We start from the raw sequence: 14,840 nt of genomic DNA, 5'->3' as shown, positions 1-14,840 counted from the left end.
CTATACTGAGAAACTTTTATAATAACTGCATTATATCATTATGAAAAATAAGTAAAACATGTAGATACTTTTCGGTTTAGTAAGAAATTGCTTTTTTGTTTTGTTTTTTGGTGCTGGAAATTGAACCCAACACAGGCTAAGCACATGTTTTACCACTGAACTGTACCTTTAAGCTCAGAAAACTGCTTTAATTTGTTTTTCCACCAGATAGAAAGGTAATGTGTGTTGATTGTTTTAAAACAAAAATTTAAAGTCAGTAACATACAAGAATATGAAGGCTGGGGTTATAGCTCAGCAGCACAAGCACCTGCCTGGCAAGTACAAGGTCTGAGTTCAATTCCTAGTATCAAAAAAAAAAAAAAGATGTGAAAGGCCTCTCTCATTCTTCACTTCAAGATAATATGTTTAGTTCATGATTGTTCAGCTAAGTATTAATTAATTTATTTGTGATGAAGGGAATCAAATTCAGGGCCTCACACATTCTAGGCAGGTATAACCAATGAGCTATATCCCAGCTGTCAGTTTTTTTCTTCTTTGAGCATTTATACAAACTGTTCCTTAAAACTGGAAAATGCAAGTTTGTTATGTATGTTATTCTGAAACATAGGGTTTTTTGGTTTGTTCTTGGTTTTTATTTTAGTGTATGTACTGCCAAAGAGAGCAGTTTTTGGTTTTTTGAGACAGTGTCTCACTAGTCCAAGCCAACCTTGAACTTGCTATGTTACTGGCCTTGAGCTAGATAGAGATCCTCTTGCCTCAGCTTCCCAAATGCTGGGATTATGAGTAGCACTATCTTATTTGTTCGAAATACGTGGATTTTTTTTTTCTTCTTAGTACTGAGACTTGAACCCAGAGCCTTGACACTGATCCATAAATCCAGCCTCTTTAAGTATTTGTTTACCTATTGCACTACTAGGAAGTGAATCCAGGACTTTTGCCCTGAGCTATATCCTGCTTATTCTTTTTAAAATTTTGAGACCGGTTCTCATTAAGTCGCAGAATTGCCCAAGCTGGGCTAGAACCTCCTGCCCCAGCCTCCAAGAGCACTGGGATACTTTTTAATGTGTCTTGAACATCTTTCCAACTAAATCTGAAGGATTTATTTTCCCATTCGGATAAACCTAAACTTGACAGTGACATATTTTAGATTAGTTAACTAAACTAGACTTGTGTTGTCTGATACAGTGACCACTGGTAGCTATTTAAGTTAGTTAAAATTACACAGAAATCCAGTTTCTCAATGTCACTAACTAACCACATTTCAAGTGCTCAGTAACAGCAAGTGGACAGAGATGTTAAGTTGTGTTAGGCAGCAGAAGTTCTACAGGTTATTGCTGTCATTTTGGAAAGGTCAGTTGCACAGTGCAGTTCTAGGCGATGCTAGTTTTGGCAACTTTTTCTTGAGTTGTTCTCTTTTAGGATCTGAATTCTGTCAATATATTTTATCTGCTTTATTCTTTTCAGAGCTCTTTATCCTTAAAACTGCTGTCACAGTTGAAGTCATTGTTTCTTTCCTGGGTGACAGTGGTCTCCTGCTGGTTTCTTGCTCGAGTAGAGCTTCTCTTTTTCATTCTCTACAATGGAACCGAGTCATTCAGTGACTTCCAGTTGCCCTTAGTATCTGATGCAGACTTTTTTTTCCCCTTTGTGGTCCTGAGATTAAACCCAAGGCCTTCACACTGCGCTTCACATCCCCAGAACTTTTTTTTTTTAATCTAGACCTTTCAAAGTAGCTTATAAGACCCTTATAGCAGTTGAATTCACTACTACCTAGCTGGCAGACTTGATCGTAGTGTTCCCTTTCATACTGTCTATCCTAGTCAGACTGAATCCTCTTTCAGTATTGTGGCTTGGAACTTTGCTTCCAGGGCTTTCACATCTGTTGTTTACTTTGTCTGGTTCCCCTTTCCCATTCAAAGTTTTCTTTCCTCATTAAATCTTACTTTTCCTTTGGGGACCAAGTTAGGTTAGATTCCCTCTCTTTCATGTTAATTGAATCTAAGCATCCTTGGAAATCAGCATATAAAGCCCATTGTTGAAATTGCTTGTTTTTTGTGTTCCTTCACTAGGCTTTGACTGACAATTCAAGGCCTGTGTCTGCAGAGTTCACTGTTAATAACCTGATTTATTTACTTACTGATTTATTTGTTTTTTGAGGCAGTCTCACTGTGCAGTTCAGGCTGGCCTTCAACTCACTGCGATCCTTCTGCCTCAGCCTTCCAAGTGCTAGAATTACAGGGGTACACCACCATGCCTGGCTCTTCAATAGACATGTACTGAACAAAAGCATTGGACTGATTAATGGTGTGAATTGCGCTGGTTCCCAAGGCCACAGATAGCAAGTTTAGAACAGTTGTGATGACTCTTGTATGGTTCCAGGGAGTAGATTGTAAGCTTTGTGTTTTTCACATGTACATTTTGATTCTTCTTGGTTTAAGTAAGAAACTGAAATTCTGTGGCTCACGAATCATGTCCATATGAACCATAATTTATCTTTTTTTTTTTTTTTTTTTTTTTTTGTCTTTTTCCTTTTTATCGGTTCCGGGGATCGGACTCACGACTGCCTGCTTGCAAGGCAGGCGCTAATGCCGCTGAGCTAAATCCCCAGCCCCTCATAATTTATCTTTTTGAGCCAGTCTGTGTTTTATAGTTCTTATATAAATGTTTCCCTGGGAGCTTTTGCAAAATGCTGCTAGTGTTTCATTTCTAGTTTCTGATTGATTTTATATACAGGACATTGAGGCCCAAGAGCTTAAGATTTAGTATAATTCAGATTTTTAAATTTTATTTTATTTGTATTTTGCTACTGAGGATTGAACCTAGGACCTTTTTTGATACAAGGTCTTGCTAAGTGACTAAATTTTCTGGTTGGTTTTGAATTTGAGATCTTTATGCCTCAGCCTCCCAGAATGTTGAAATTATGTATGTACCATCACACCCAGCTTTAGCAGATCTTTTTTGGGCTCTGTTAAACATATAGTGCTGGTGGTGGCTTAGACCCCATGATAATCATTCATTAGTGACCTATATGAAATTGGTTCCCTTAAAATAAAGAGCTTTAAAGAGGAAAAAAAAAAAAGTTTGTATCCTAGTTTTTGTTTTAATCATTTCTTTTTCATTTAAAGAACAAAATTTTGGGTCTGGGGATTCAGCTTAGTGGTATAAAGTGCCTGCCTGGGGTCCCCCCCCCAAAAAAAAAACACAAAGTTTTCTTGGTTTGAATTAAACACCCCCCCCCCTTATGGTAAGGTCTCATTATGTTGCCTAGGCAGGTCTTAGACTTCTGGGTTTCCGCGATCCTCTTGTCTTCTGACTAGATGGGATGACAGGTCTCTGCAAATGGGACCAGCCACAACTACTTCTATTCATTTATTTTGAAATTGTAAGAATTAAATCTAAAGCTTTTACACTAAGTTATATCTCTGGTCTATTTTTTTTTTTTTTTTTTTCCTCCCTATCTTTTTGAGACAGGGTTTCGCTCTGTGTCTAGGCAGGCCTTGAACTCACTTTGTAACCTAGGTTGGCTTTGAACTCATAGCGGTTCCCCTGCCTCAGCCTCCCAGCTCTAGGATTACAAGTGTGTGCCACCACAGCCAGCTGAGTTGTGGTCTCTGAGTCATTAAATTGCCCAGTTAAGTTTGAATTTGTGATTCTCTTGGCCTTGGGCTCCCAGAGTGCTGAAATTACAGGTATGTTACCACCATACCTAGCTATAACTACTTTTAATTTCACAGGAGTTCTTATCAACTCTGATTTCTTTTCTTTTACTATTTTAGCTTGCAGGTGTTGGTTGAAGCAGATTATTTTTGGTTGTACTTATTTTTGGTTATGTATAACAGAACTAGACTGGTTCGTTTAAAAAGCAGTGATGAACCCAGAAGTCTGCAGTGTGCAAGAGGGCAGGCTGAAGTAGTTCATCACTAGCTTTTTAGAGAATGTGAAGCAATAATAAGATCAACTGGTGGCAATGCCTGTAAGCTCAGTTACTTGAGAGGCTGAGGTAGGAAGATTGCAAATTAAGGGCCAGCTGGGCAAACCCTTCTCTCAGAAAATACGAGAGCTGGGGATGTAGCTCAGTGTTAGAGTGCTTGTCTGGCTTGCACAAGCCTCAGGATTCAGTCTCCAGGACCACAGGGGGAAAAACAAAGAGACCAGCTACTAAAAGTTGGTGTGCTTATTGTTATCACTGTGAATGTAAGCAGATAGATCACATCATCATTGTCTATCCCACTTGGATTTCTCTTACCAGCCTGCCCTTGGTAGGCCATTGAAAAGTTATTTATGATAAGATTGTAGAAACCAAGGGTAGACGAAGGGGTGGAAGGTATCCTAAGGACCTAAGGGAGAATCAGGAACTGGGAAACTTAGCATCCAAGCAACTCGTGTCATTTTTTTCTATATATTACCTGCACTCATCTCTGCATATTAACATTCTCAACTACATAGCTCCAAAAGTGACTTCCCAGTTCCAGTCTACAATAGGAGCATCTTTACCTTCATTCCAAATTCCAGGGATAGGAAACCTCGCTGACCCAGTATGGAGTCAGGATTGTACTGCTAGTCACTGGTGGCCACGGTACAGAGACAGTCGAGACTTTTAGGCCCACAATTTGACAGTGGGGTATTCTTTTTGAGAGTCTCACCGTATACTAGCTCAGGCAGCCCTCAAACTTGTGATCCTCTTGCTGCAGCCTTTCAAATGCTGGTATTACAGCCTTGTACCACCACACCTGGCTTACCATGGGGATGTTCTTAGAGAAGAATGGATTGAGCAGACATGGCAAAACACATACTAGTTTTTAAATACTAAGTCATAGCTCATACATGGTTAAAAAGAACTGCTAAGATGGTATTAAGTGAATAAAAGTATACTCTTCCCCATTTAAGCAAGCGTTGTGTTCTTTTAGTACTTTTTAAATATATAACATTTTGATATATAAGTCACCTAAAATTTTTTTCTTTTTTCTTTTTTTTTTGGTCAGCTTTTTGAGACAGAGTCTCACGTAGTTCAGGTTGGCCTTAAACTCACTATGTAGCCGCTGGTGGCCTCTAATTCATGACAGTCCTCCTGCCTCAGCCTTCTAAATGTTGGTATTATAGGTGTATGCCATTGCATCAGCTGAAAATTTACCTTAAGATGAACAGCTTAATGATTTTGATGAATGATTTTGATGTATTCTTAGTGTTCTGCAACAGTTAGCACTGTCACTTTCACCACCTGCAAAAGAAACCCCAGACCTGTTACTAGTCACTCCCAACCCCCCTCTGCTACTCTGCCAGTCTAGTTTTGTTTATAGATAGATCTGTTGTTTTGGGTTTTTTGTTTGTTTGGTGCTGAGGATTGAACTCATGACTGTGTGCTTACAAGGCAGGCGCTTATGACGCTGAGCTAAATCCCCAGCAGATACACACCTGTTTTGGCCATTTCCTATACATGGAGTCTTACAGCATGTGGCCTTTAATGCTGGCTTCTTTCACTTTGCATAATGTTTTCAAGGCTCATCCATGTTGTAGCATGTATTGGTACTACATTTTTATGACAGTGTCATATTTTGTGTGTATATCACATTTTATTCACCCACCCATGCAAACTTGGGTTGTTTCTACTTATTGGTTATGAATAATACTGCTGTAAATATTCACGTACAATTTTTTGTGTGAATACGTTTTCATTTCTCTCAAAATACCTCAAGTTGAGCTGGTGCGATAGTACCCATCGATAATCTCACCACTTGAGAAGCTGAGGCAAAGCATACACCATTCAAGCTCCATTAGGCAACAGAGCGAGATTTTTCTTACACTTTAAAAAGGAGTGAGGTAGAGGCTAGGGATGTTACTTGCTTGGAAGGAGTTGATTTTACTCAGGTTGGATTGCTGGATCCTGTGTTAATTTTATGTGGACCCATTTATTTATTTGCATTTCTGAGACAGGGACTCACCGTGTAGACCAGGCTTGTCTCAAACTGGTGGCAGTTCAAGTACTGGAATTGTAGGCATGTGCTACAATATCTAGCTTATTTATGCTGTTGATAGGGGGTTTTGCTGTGTTGCCCACGCTGGCCTGGAACTCCTGGGCTCAAGTGGTTCTCCTGCCAAGTATCTGGAACCTCATGTGCTTGCCTCCTTGCCTGCCTTTTATGTTAGGTGTGTGTTGGTTTCAGTTGTAGGCATTGAACCCAGGACCTTTGCACTGAGCTATATGTATCCCTATTTTGAGAAAGAATCTTCCTAAGTGGCCCAGGTTGTACTTCAGTTGGTAGTCCTCCTGCCTCAGCCTCCTAGAGTTTTGGATGCAGGCATGCATACCATAACCTGGCCTGAGGTGTTGTTTTGTTTTGTTTTGGTACTGGGGATCGAACTCACAACTGCACGCTTGCAAAGCAGATGCTTATGCGACTGAGCTAAATCCTCGGCCCTTAAATTTTTAATTTTCATGAAGTCTAGTTTATAGTCTTACATCTGTTTACCTTACATGTTTAAATATTTGATCCATTCTTGTTTTTTGTATATGGTATGGGGGGCCAAATGTAGTTTTTATCTGTGGATAATCTGCTGTCCCATTTTAATTGTTTTTATTTTTTGTTTTTGTCTTTGAGACAGGGTTTCACTATACAGTTCTGGCTGTCCTTGAACTTACTTTGTACCTCAGAGCGGCCTCACCTCACAGTGATCCTTCTGCCTCAGCCTCCTGAGTGCTGGGATTACAGGCTCGTATCACCATGCCCAGCTTTTTTTTTTTTTTTTTTTTTTTTTTTTTTTTTTTTTGAGACAGGGTCTCACTATGCAGTTCTGGTTGGCCTTGAGCTCACTTTGTAGCCCAGGCTGGTCTCAAACTCACAACAATCCTCCTGCCTCAGCCTCCCCAGTGCTGGGATTACAGGTATGCGCTACCACTCCCAGCCCCCAGCTCATTTTAAATTTAAAGGTATATTCTAAAATGTCTACCACTCCAGCAATTTTAGATGGTATGTCAAGGCTTGTCATTTATAAAATGAGAAAGTTAGTGTCAGTGTGCTGCTTCTATAATTTATGTGAGGCACTGTGCATTACCAAAGTTTGTAGTATTCGGTATCTGTAATTATAATTCCTTTGTTTTGTTTTTGAGACAGGGCCTCACTTTGAACTGCAGTTTAGCCTTGAACTCAGGGGAGTCTCCTGCCTCAATGCCCTACGGCCCATCCCGCACTTCCCCTGCGCATGTGCTGGGATTACAGGTTTACAGACATAGGCCACCACAGCCCAACTCAGTTCCTTTGTATTTTGTCTGATAGAGGTGAAAAGCTAGCCAGGCTTCAAGTTACATGGCTGGAATCCCAGCTGCTTGGGAAGCTGAGGCACAGAGTCATAAGTTCAAGACCAGTCAGAAAGGACCTGTGTCAGAATGGAAAGGCTAAGTGCGTGGTTTGGAGCTAGGGGTATAACTCGGTGACAGACTGCTGGCCTAGCATGTGCAAGGTCCTGAGTTCCCTCCCCAGTACTGCCAATTAAAAAAATTAAAAAGCCAGTGAGTAGCATTTAGCCTGTGATTGCATCACACACTCTCTCACACACACATACACCATATTTATAGGAGTGATTGGACTAATAGGAAAGGAAATATAAATCCTATCATTAAATTGTTAGTCATTATTTCAAGAATCAAGTAAATTATTTGTTTCTCATGTTACCCCAAATTTACAATCAAGTCATAATTTACAATTTTTCATTATTAAATAGGTTTTGAACTTTCTCAAAAGTTTTGTTCAGATCACAGAGGTTATTACTTTTCCTTAATCGTATATTGGATAACTTAAATCGATTTTAACACTATTAGTGGCCTTCAGACTGACTTCACATTGCCAGTCCTGTTTTTCTTTTGTGGCAAAGCCTTAATAAGTCACTAAATTGCCTAGCGTGTACTCCAACTTGAGATCCTTCTGCTTCAGCCTTCCAGAGTGTTAGTATTACAAGTATACAACACCGTTCCAGACTTTGGCCTGAAATTTTGCAAAATTATGTGGCTGTGGGACTTCATGGGCATGAGAAAAAAGATTAGCTGCTTTTCCTTTTGTTTCTCAGATTAGTATTGTACATGTTGTTCTTGAACAGAAATGTAATAAAAATAGCTTAGTCTGCTAATCTTAGGCCACTTTTGGCAGTATGTTTTTCTTTCAGGAATTCGTGTTTCATTTGTCTTTAGTATAGTAATTCATGCTTTATAACATTTCATGTAAGTTTTAGTATTTCTATCATCTGTATATTGTTTTCCCCTTTTTCATTTAGTATTCCTATTATCTATAGTTAATTTTCCTCTTGGTGTCATGTTTTGTTTCTGTCTTTTTTTTTTTTTTTTTTTTTTTGTCTTTTTCCTTTTTATTGGTACTAGGGATCGAACTAACGACTGCCTGCTTGCAAGGCAGGCGCTTATGCCGCTGAGCTAAATCCCCAGCCCTGTTTCTGTCTTAATTATGTATGACTTTGTTTGTATATACTGTCTCTTCATTTTGAAGAGATTTGGGGGGAAATTTGTCTTAATCATTTATATTGTTGTCCGTTTCCTTTTTGTTTGTTTGCAGTACTAGGCAGTGAACTCTGCCTTCTTACAGAGCTGCATCCTCAGCCCTGCATTAAGTCAACTGAGTTGCTCTGAGTAGGTTTGAGCTTTTGATCCTTCTGTCTCAACTCCCAAGGCACTGGGATCACAGGCGAATGCTACCACACCTGGCTGTCACATTTCCTTGAAGTCTACTCTTAGCTTTATTATTTTCTTTTTTATTCTATGAATTCATTGTGTTTTCAGCTGTGTGAGCTGGATATTAAGATGCTCATCTATTTCTATTTTTTCTTGGTATTTGATAAACATATTAAAAGCTATAATGTGGCCGGGCATGGTGGTGCATGCCTGTAATCCCAGCACTTGGTAGGATGAGGCAGGAGAATTGTTGTGAGTTCCAAGACCAGCCTGAGCTACAAAAGTGAGCTCAAGGCCAGCCCTAACTGCATAGCAAGACCCTGTCAAAAATACAGTAAACAAATAAATAATAAAAGCTGTAACTGTCCCTCTAAGTATTACTTTGTTATCCCACCTGTATAAAATCCTCTCTGAATTTGGAACTTTTTAGTAGTACCTCCCACCTCCTGGGCTGGTGAGCAGGCTGGCTGGTTTGCTTGCTTTGTCTCTCCTCTGTTGGTGTCTGTCTGTCTGTCTGTCTTTTGACAGGGTCTCACTGTGTAGCCCAGGCTGACCTGGCATTCCCCATATCCTCCTGTCTCAGCTTCCTGAGTGCTGGAATTACAGGTGTACCCCACCACTTCTCCTGACTGTTTGCTTTTACAGGCATGCATGTTGATGTTCTAGGATTTTCTTTTATTACTGATTTTTTAATTTTGGTCAACAAATGTCATCTAATTTCCATTTAAGCTCCCTAACTTATAGGAACATAGAACTCTGTGAGTGTCTTGTGTGCTAAAAAAAAAAAGGGAGAGGCAATTTAAACTAGGGAAGTGGTGAATGCCTGCAGTCCCAGCTGTTCTGGAAGCTGAGGCAAAAAGATCACAAATTTCAGGCTTGGTAAGAACCTGTTCTCAAAAAGGGTTTGAAATGTACCTCAGTGGTAAAACACACAGGGGAGGCCCTCATGTACTACGGCAGTAGGCGAGGGGACACTATTTAAGAATTTGCTACGTTGTTCACATTTGCTATATATTTGCTCTTGTATTTTGTGCTGAATTTATGTTTCTTTGGCAGGGGGGTGGTGGTGATATATTTGTTTTTTTGGTGTGGGGCAGTGAGGTGGGTTTTTTTTGGTGTAGGTGTAGTTCAGGCCAGCCTTGAACTCATTGTGATTTTCCTGCCTTATCCTCCCCAGTACAGGGATTACAGGCAAGTGTCACCACACCCGGCTATATCTATGTTTATGACATGCCTACTAATTTAGTCTTTGTGATTGCTGATTTTTCTCCAAATAGTTCTGTGAATTGTTTTGTAAGTATTCTGAAGTTACGTTAGGTTCACTGTATGTTGTATTATGGTGAAGAATGGTAATTTAATTATGTTTCATTTCTTTTCCATATTTAACATCATCCTTACTAACCTTTTCTGGAATTTCATTCATACTAATTATTTACTGAAACCTGGTTTTTTGTTTGTTTGGTTGGTTGGTTTTGTTTTTTGGTGGATGTTATTCAGTGAGCCCTATGAATCAGTCCCCTCATTTGTGCCAGTTGCTTTTAAGGTTTTCTGCATAATTGTTATACTAAGATGTTTTTTCTATTGTGTTCATGAGCTAATTCTCATTTCTTGAATGACATAGTTTTCTCTTTATTGAGTTGTTGCATTTTTTGTTTTACTTTTGTTGTTGTTGTTGTTGTTGTTGTTGTTCTTTTCTTTCACAGTTCTGGGGAATGAACCCCTTGAGCTATATCCCTAGCCAATTTTTTATTTTGAGACTAAGTTGCTAAGTTACCCAGAGTGTGCTTGGCCTTGCAGTCCTCTTGCCTCAGCCTCCCGAGGTACTGCAATTCAGGGCATGTATCACCACACCTGTCTTATTTTTCTTTTTTAAATTTTATCTTTTTGAAACAGGATCTTACTATGCAGTTCAGGCTGGCCTTGAACTCACTTTATATCCTAATCTGGCCTCCAACTCGCAGTGATCCTCCTACTTCAGCCTTCCAAGTGCTGGGATTACAGGCGTGAGCCACCATGCCTGACATCTTCTTTTTAAATTTTAAAATATCTTTAATAGCACTATAAAAAGTGAAGAAGAGATGCATTACATAATGAGAAAATGGTTCACCAAGAACACATAACTGTATGTGTACCAAACTATAGAGCTTCAGATACCATACATGAAACAAAAACTGGCTATACTGAAAGGACAGACAGACCTGCCGTCAGAGTTGGAGGCTTAACTCTTCTCTCAACTATTTTGAAAGATTGAGTAGATAGAAAATCAGTAAGGAATTGCAGAACACTCATCAAACAAGCAGTCCTGATTGTCCGCCTAGCAAAAAAATCCACATTCTGTTCAAGTGCTGGTAAATATTTAGCAAAATAAATCATATCTTGAGTCATAAACTAAACACCAGCAAAGTTCAAAGAGGTGAACTTATCAGTGAGTGTTACCTGATCATCATAAAAGTAAGCTTGAAATCAGTAACAGAGATGACAGGAAAATTCAGGTGTGCAGAATTAATGTTTCTAAACATGATTTAAAAAGAAGTCTCTTGGGAAAGTTTATAATGTTGTAAACCAAAGAAACCAATAAATCAGTGTATCTAAGCACAGAAAAAGATGTGTTTAGAGGCATTGCATGCATTTGTTAGAAGATCTCAGATCAATAATTTAAGCTTCCACATATGAATCCAGAAATGAACAGTGGGGCTGGAGATTTAGCTCAGCGGCATAAGCGCCTGCCTTGCAAGCACGTGGTCGTGAGTTCTATCCCCGGCACCAATTTAAAAAAAAAAGACCTCCAGAAATGAACGGCAGAATAAACTCAGATAATAGATAGCATAGTGAGCAGAAGTCAAGAATTGAATAAAGAAGAAAAAATTGATGAAACCTAAAGTCTGTCATCCTATTCATCTCTCCTTGCTTCCTTCCTCCCTGCCTCTTTCCTTTAGTGCTGGGAGTGGAACCTAAGGCTTTATGCATGCTGGGCATGGACTGTGCCCCTGAGTTTTTATATCAATAAAACTGATAAGCCTCTAGAGATTAAAAAAGCAAACAAATTAGCAGTATCGAAATGAGAAAAATGGCACCACTGTTAGCTATATAGGCATGAAAAGGGTAATATGAATAGCTGTTGGATATAAATTCAGCAAATAGAGGGAATGCATTCATTCTTCAAAAATCACTATATTAGCTTTCTGTGTCTGATTTTAAAAATTACAATAAATTTAGTGGCCTGAGACAGTTTGAATTTATCATTAACGATTCTGGAGATCAGATATTTGGCATTAAAGTCTCACTGTGATAAAATCAAGTTGCATTCCTGTATTGAGGCTCTAGGGAAGAATTTGTTTCTAACTTTTAGAAGCTGCATTTCATGGAGACCCCTTCTGTTTGCAAAGCCAGTGAATCAAGTTTTTCACACATCTTACCAGTTTAACTTCTTCTTTCTCTTCTGTTTTCTTTCTACATTTAAGGACCTTTATAATTATGTTTAACCCACCCAGATAACCTTCCGGTTATAAGGTTACCAATTATGGACCTTAATTCCATCTGCTATATTAATTCCCTTTGCTGTGGAACATGTTGCCAGGTCTGAGATTAGGATGTGAGCGTCTTTGGAGGGGCCATTATTCTGTCTGCCACACCACAAACAATCCAGATTCTCCCCAGTGTGAAGTACATACCCATTCCTTCAGCCCTTGCCTCTAGTCTGCTCTTCAATCTCTACTGGGCATTGTGTCTCTCCGAATTTGTTTATTCTAGTTGCTTCATATAAGTGGAATCTTATTAATATTTGTACTTATTAGGGTTTTTTTGTTGTTGTTGTTTTGAGACAATCTAACTATTAGTTTAGGCTGGCCTTAAACTCATGGGGATCCTCCCATCTCACCCTCTAGGGTGCTGGGATTACAAGTGTGTGCCGCCACACCCAGAAGTATTGGTACTTTGTGTCAGGTTTATCTCACTTTGTAAAATGTTCTTAAGGTGTTTTTTGAGGAAGGAACAAAGAATAACTTAATGGAAAAAAATGTGAGGTTTGTTTGTTTGTTTGTTTGTTTTTGTTTTTTGGTGCCAGGGATCCAACTCATGACCTCACGGCACTTACACCGCTGAGCTAAAACCCTGGCCCAAAAATGTATTCTTTTAACAAAGATAATTAAGCATGTAAAAATCTGACTCAACCTATTCCTCATACCTTATATAAAAATTAACTCACAGTGGATCATAGATTTAAGTATAATATCTAAAACCATAAAAATTTTAGAAGCAAATAGGCCCAGGTACGGTGGGACACGCAATTCCAGTACTTCAGAGGCTGCTGCAAGATCTCAAGTTCAAGGCCAGCCACAAACCTGCCTCAAAGAGATCAGAAGATTTTTGCATCCTGTGGTATAGCAATGTTTTTTATACATAATATCAAAGGCATAGTATATAAAACAACTTCCAATAAGTGGAGCTCATAAACAGTAAAACCTTTCCCCCAGAAAAGATACTATTGGCCAGGTGCAGTGTAATCCCAGCACATGGGAGGTGGAGGCAGGAGGATGGCTATGAGTTCGAGGCCAGCCTGAAGTAAATAGAGAGACCCTACCTCAAAAACCAAAACAAAATAAAAATACTATTAGGAAAACAAAAAACAGGCTATAGACTAGGAGAGTATACTTGAAAATAACATGTTGGAGAAAAGTTTTATATCCAGAATATAAAAGAAAACAATGGTAATTAGCCCAGTTTTAAAAGAAACAAAGAATTAGATTTACATGGCTATTTTATCAGAGTATATAAAAATGATAAATACTCAAACTAGAAAGAGTTCAATATCATTAACTGCTCAGGAAGTGCAGATTTAGCCCATAATGAGTTGTTATCCATTAGAACAACTAAAAGTAAAACTGACAATAGTAAGTACTTGCAAAATTACAAACAACTAGATCTATTATATGTGGCTGATAAGAATTCAGAATAATAGGGCTGGGGGTGTAGCTCAATAGCATAAGCACCTGCCTGGCAAGCGAAAGGTCATGAGTTCCATCTCAGATACCAAAAAAGTTCAGAATGGTGGAACCACTCTGGAAAACAGGTAGAATTAATATTACACCTAACCACATGCTGGGCATAGTGATGCACACCTGTAATCTCAGCACCCAAGGGGCTGAGGCAGGAGTGTTGCCATGAGTTGAGGCCAACCTGGCTACATAGCAAGACCCTGTCTGAAAAAAACAAACAAAAAATTACATTTAATCAGACTCTCAACTGTGCCATCTCTGGAGACTATAAATGTTCTTCAGCAGATGAATGGATAAATTGTTCAGCTATATATGTAGATAGTTCAGGGTCATCCTGGGGCAACTTGGTGAGAGCCTGTCTCAAAAAAAACCTCATGAGGCATGACTGGCAAAATAGTTCCAGACAAAACCTTGGGTTCAATCTTCTGTACCACACACAGGTATGCATGCCTGAGGACGCAAGTCAGCAAGAGCCTTCAGCTCAGGCCACAGTACTGTGACTGAAGAAGGGAAAGAATGGGCACCAGCTTTGCTGAGCTACATATTTTCCCTATACTGTACTTAGTATTGTTTCCTTTAATTCTCGCCATTCGTATTTATCACACAGAAGCTACAGAAAAGTGAAATAAAGGAATTCTGTTTATGCTTGTTATGGAGCTAATTCGTTAAAAATTATCCTGGTAACACCACATTTAGCAAGATTTCCAAGCGCTTTTTACTTGAGGAGGAACAGAGTCAGGAACTCCAGGTGATTTTTAATTTCCTGAGCCTGATAACAAAACTGTGGTTATACTGTAAAAAACCTTCTTAGGACCCACACACTGAAATATTTAGAAGTAAGAATATATGATGTGTGCAACTTCATGGGTCAGGAAAAAAAGGCAATGATACAGGTAGTGTTGTACTACTCAGGTAAACATACAATTTTGTAATTTATTCCCAAGTGAAAAGTTACAAAAACAAAGAGTCCTCTGGTCCTCATTTCAGGGTAGTTATACATTTTTTAATATATCTTGAAGACTGGGCTTTACACAGGGCAGCCTGTGCTGCTTGGGTTGGGTGAGCCTCACTCTAGTGTGTAGGTGTTGGCAGTGAGGCTGTTAGCTTAGGTGTGCAGTAGCTCAGTGCCCTGCTGATTTACAGTACCCATCTCTGCACAGGGCAGGCTTCTTAAG

General features: G+C 39.1%; 1 protein-coding gene across 2 annotated transcripts in view; it reads left to right on the top strand.

The window, feature by feature from the left end:
* The window catches only part of Mcmbp (minichromosome maintenance complex binding protein), a 44,116-nt gene that overhangs the window by 2,508 nt on the left and 26,768 nt on the right, over positions 1–14,840 (top strand). The gene's annotated exons all lie outside the window — the stretch shown is intronic.

This window comes from Cavia porcellus, unplaced genomic scaffold, assembly GCF_034190915.1.
Source record: "Cavia porcellus strain 051 isolate PalLab524CR breed Dunkin Hartley unplaced genomic scaffold, mCavPor4.1 scaffold_2, whole genome shotgun sequence".
NCBI classification, from domain to species: Eukaryota; Metazoa; Chordata; class Mammalia; order Rodentia; family Caviidae; genus Cavia; species Cavia porcellus.
Note: the sequence above shows the minus strand (reverse complement) of the source record. Positions and strands in the feature narration are given on the sequence as shown.